The sequence below is a fragment of the Triticum aestivum genome, chromosome 4A (genome assembly GCF_018294505.1).
Source record: "Triticum aestivum cultivar Chinese Spring chromosome 4A, IWGSC CS RefSeq v2.1, whole genome shotgun sequence".
Lineage (NCBI taxonomy): Eukaryota > Viridiplantae > Streptophyta > Magnoliopsida > Poales > Poaceae > Triticum > Triticum aestivum.
In genome coordinates this window covers 531,132,274-531,137,591 of record NC_057803.1, presented here as the reverse complement: position 1 = coordinate 531,137,591, position 5,318 = coordinate 531,132,274, and positions in this window count along the sequence as shown.

Below are 5,318 nucleotides of genomic sequence, written 5' to 3'. Positions count from 1 at the left end.
ACGCGATTTCAAACTGCTGTGTGCTACGGTAGTTGAACCCTTATCCTCCGCATGACCTGTCATTGCCACAGTAACTAGATGAAACCCACTAGCATGTGTAGGAGTTGATTGAGCCATGTATGTGATTCCTACCTTGCTATGCCTGCTATGCTTAGAGTTGTGTCAGGTCTGGTTCATCTGGGTGATGGGCTAGAGTGAAATGCTTATGTCGGTAATATGAGGGATGTGTTGAACATGTTTTGGTAAAGGTATCGATGAGAGGCCATGTAGGAGTACATGGTGGGTTGTTTCATTGAGGCCATCCCTAAGAACTGAGATCTGTATGTGTGATTTAAGATTCAGCTACTACCATGCATTGGGATCCTTAATTGACCCTCTCGGCTTCTTAATCACCCTAGTACTCTGTCCAGGAGTTGCAAATAGTTTCTGGTGTTTGTAGGTTATGTATTGGCGGCTGTGCGTAGCGCTGACCCTAGGGGTGGGCTATGTTGCGGTAGATACACCGTGGCCGGGTATGCCGGGCGCTCGTTTGGCATCTCGGGACCCTGTTCACATCGTTCGGGGCCGTATGTGGAAACCTCGGCCGGACTCCCTGCGGATGGAACCTGGATAGGCGGTAAACCTGGACTAGAGACTGAAGTGTTTAGGTAGGCCGTGGCCGACACCCTCGCTGGGCTTCCGCTTGAAAGTTGCCGAGTACATGTCGTGTAGACGGCGGTAAGTGGTGAAAGCGTGTATGAAGAAGTACACCCCTGCAGGGTATAAAACTATTCGAATAGCCGCGTCCGCGGTAAAGGACTACTTGGTTACCTATACAGTTCATAGACAAGTTAATGGATACTACTAAAAGACTCAAGATAAGTGTGAGTACCGAGGATGGCCCTCTCGTAGGATGACGAGGGAGGATTCCCGGTGGAGTATTGTGTTGGTGAGTAGTGGACTCGTGTGCGAAACCTATTTTACTAGTGAAGTTCCGTAGGATAGCTTAGCCAAGAGTCAAAGCTGGCTTGCTGCAATAACCCCACCACCTTCTGAGAATAAGCATGTATAGTAGGTTCTGATGTAAGACTTGCTGAGTACCTTTGTACTCATGTTTGCTTAATAACTGTTTTCAGACGACAACACCGCCCCCTCCGATGGGTTCAACATAGACCTTGACGTCGACGAGTGACTAGCCACCCAGGTGGTGATCCTGGCCATGGAGGGCCCTATGTAGATAGACAGGCTTCGAGAAGCCTTCTTTCTTTCTAGAGTCTGTACTCAGACTAGTTGCTTCCGCATGTGCTTGTATGATTGTATGACTTGAGTGTCGGGTCATGTGACCCCTATCTATATGAACATGTTATGTATGGCTCCCTGGAGCCTTTAAATAAAGTACTTGAGTTGTAGAGTTTTTTTGTGATGCCATGTTGTATGTACTCATATCGGGCATATTGTGTGTATAATTGAAATGCTTGGTATGAGTGGGATCCGACAATCTAGTTGTTTATCCTTGGCAGCCTTTCTTATGGGGAAATGTAGTCTAGTGTTCCTCGAGCCATAGTAGTCCGCTACAGCCCGGTTCACCGGAGTCCTGCTAGCCCAGCACTACTGTTCAGGACACTTGACTGGTTGGCATGTGTTTCACTTTGTTCCTATGTCTGTCCCTTCGGGGAAATGTCACGCGGTGATATCCGGAGTCCTGCCTAGCCTGCTACAGCCCGAGTTCCCCGGAGTCCTGTTAGCCCAGTGCTACAGCCCGGAATCACTCGCTGATGACCGACATGCTCGATGTGATTCATGTATGCCTATCTCCATAGGTCTGTGCCGCTTTGGTTTCACGACTAGCCATGTCGGCCCGGGTTCTCTGTCATATGGATGCTAGCGACACTATCATATACGTGAGCCAAAAGGCGCAAACGGTCCCGGGCCATGGTAAGGCGACACCTGTGGAATACCGTGCGTGAGGCCGCAAAGTGATATGAGGTGTTACCGGCTAGATCGATGTGACTTGGAATCGGGGTCCTGACAGACTACCTGTAGGTTCGTTGAGCCAAACTGGTCGATGTCGAGTCTAGAAATGCTTTAGTTATATGTAGGGGAATTGATTGTGGGAGGGAACGTAAGGCTCTTTTACTCCTTTACCTTATGCCCTCTGATCTGACTCATTCTCTTCTCATTCAACGTGGGTTAAGGACTAGGCTCTCTTCTTCTATCAGGTTCACGTGTTACTAATCCGTAGTAGCTTATAGGATTGTTGTTACAAGCCTCAGTACAGTTTCTACTACTTTTAGTATGTTGCCAGTTGAATCAGAACCTTGATATGATGTTGTTGAGTGGTATTGCAAACTGTTGTGGATGTCTCAAATCTTTTCCTGAGCATTTACAACTATTATGCTGTCCAATTTTCCCTAGAAATTCTAATGTCTTTGCATTGTGGTTGTGCTTTCAGATGGCCACTCGTGCTCAAAACCAAGTGGTTCTCCTGACCCGGTGCCTCGATGTGCCCGGTCGTACTGCTATGTTAGTCTGGGTAATGATCGAGACGGGTTACTGTTGGTATCCCGAATACACTGTCGAAGAGCAATTCCGAGACTTCAACCAGAGCCAGTACCTCTGTACCGTCAGGATATATCCCTCTTATCCTGGAGCCATTGAGCCCCTTCACTGTTCCTATGGACTCGGGGTTACTGTTGAGATGGCTGTGCAGGATGCTGCCTATTCCATGATGACCATCATGCGAGTCCGGACTGGCCTGCTTCGGAACACGGACTTCCGTTATATGCCAGCTTCACTTCCGGGAGCGCAAGGGTTTCTCCAGGCTATTTATGCTGACCCCACACATGAGGAGTCACTACTCTGCACCACTGCCGAGATGCTCGAGGATAAGGACCGCGAAAATCGGGCCTTGCGTATGGAGCTTTTTAACTCTCGTGCTGATCACTGGGCCACTTTGACTCGGTTTGCACCGGCGGTACAGGCAGGATACATGGATCTGAGGGATCTGTACCCTGTACGGTATGGATTGCCAGATTGTATGGAGTGGCGTGATGTAGGAGGCATCACCCCTCCTCGTGGTCCCCGTCTTCCACCACCTGTGGGACCAAGGCCACATCTGAGTCCCTATGGTCCACAGGATTCGTAGGACCGTCTATTCCCAGATGATCATGTTCCACTTCAGGGCTTTGCTGGCGTCTTCTACGAGAATTACTACGGAGCCTGGAATACGACTTGGGATGCCTGACCGTGGGATACGACTTGGTGTGTATCACGCTCCGGAGGTGTAGGAAAATAATGTATAGGAGCTTGGAATGCCTCCGATGAGATGTAATGTCTTTCACCGTAGTTGTACTCTAGCCTGGGCTTGTACTAAACTATGTATGGTGTGTATGACCGTTGGTATATATATGGCAGTTCTATATTACCATGACATACGGATGAACATCTCTGCATTCCGTGTTATCCATTACATTCTGCACTTCCTTGCTAAGTTTGTGCCATCCTTATCTAAACCGTTGTCTTGTTTTCTCCTAGGATGGTCAACACCCGCAGTAACCCTGCTGCCCCGGAGCAGGGGGAAGCCAGTGTAGTTAGGGGTGAAAATCTGCCTCCCCCGCCTTCTCTGGCTGAAGTGATGCTGGAGGCGGAAATAAACAAGCGTGAGACTAACCGCTTGCTAGAGCGGATTGAGCAGAACACTGCACACCATCAGTGAAATGACTTGGTGTCAATCAATGACTTTATCAAGCTGTACCCACCAAAGTTTAACCATTCCGTCGAGCCCCTTAACGTGGATGACTGGCTTCGCAGCATCACCCACAAGCTACATTCTGCCAACATAGCCGAAGTTGATAAGGTTACTTATGCTGCCTATCACCTCGAAGGCCCTGCTAGCCTTTGGTGGGAAAACTTTGAAGCTATGCGCCCGGTTGGCCAAATCACTACTTGGGCTGAATTCAGTGAGGCTTTCCGTGAGCATCACATCCCGGAAGGTCTCATAGATCGCAAGAGGGATGAGTTCTGCAATTTCACCCAAGGAAGATTGACTGTGGATGCATATAGTCGTGAATTTGGGAATCTGGCATGATATGCTCCTGAAGAGGTATCCACTGACGCTAAGAAGCAGGCAAGGTTCCGCAAGGGACTTAGCCCTGAGCTTCGCCGCGATCTTCGTCTACACGAGTGCACCTCCTTTCAGAAGTTGGTCAATAAAGCCATCAGTGTTGAGACAGGCCAGTCTGACTATGACGCTTCACGCAAGCACTCTTGTGATTTTGGCTCTTCATCCGGCTCTGGATCTCAGAAGCGCCGGGTGTGGATTCCAAGCACGGCACTGCCACCCAGGTTCATTCCGAGGCCATCCTTTGAGGCGCCTCGTCCCAACCATCAGCTTGCACCGCCCAAGCCCTATGGTGGCCCCGTTGCTAATGCTGCTCCACGCCCCAATGTTGCGACATGTTTCAAGTGTGGAGAGCCGGGTCCCTATAGTCGAGAGTGTCCCCAGAACAACAACCCCAATCAGTCTGGAAAGTCCGTTGGTCGTGGTAAGCTAGCGGGAAAGACATTCTATGCCAAGCCGGTCACCACTGCACGTGGCCATGTCAACTATGTTCCAGGCAAGGAGGCTCATGAGTATCCTAACATCGTCCTTGGTACGCTCCTTGTTAATTGCCATCCGACATCTGTTCTTTTCGATAATGGAGCATCTCATTCATTCATATCCGAGAACTATGCTTGATTGCATAACACGACATTCTGTGACATGCCCACTTCCATGGTAATTCAAACTCCGGGTTCCAAATGGCAAACTTCTAGAGTAAGCCATGGGAACAAAATTCTTGTCGATAGACTTGTCTTTCTTGCATCTTTAATAGCTCTCAAGTCCTCGGACATTAACATCATCTTGGGTATGGACTGGATGTCAGCTCATTATGCTAAGATTGATTGTGCCACTAGAACCGTTCAACTTACTCACGCATCGGGCAAGACAGTCAATGTCTTAACTCGAGTGGCCAAGCACCACCTTTACGCCCTAAATGCCAACCCCCTTCCAGACCTTGAGGATATTCTGGTAGTCCGAGACTTTCCGGATGTCTTTCCAGAAGAACTGCCAGGTGTTCCACCTGACAGGGATGTCGAGTTTGTGATAGACCTTGTTCCAGGAACCGTTCCAATTTCTAGAAGACCCTATAAGATGGCACCCTTAGAACTAGCCGAGCTTAAGAACCAACTCGATGAGTCCTTGAAAAAGGGTTTCATCTGTCCTAGTTCCTCTCCTTGGGCTTGCCCCGTCCTCTTCGTCAAGAAGAAGGATGGAACGGATCGGATGGTTGTAGATT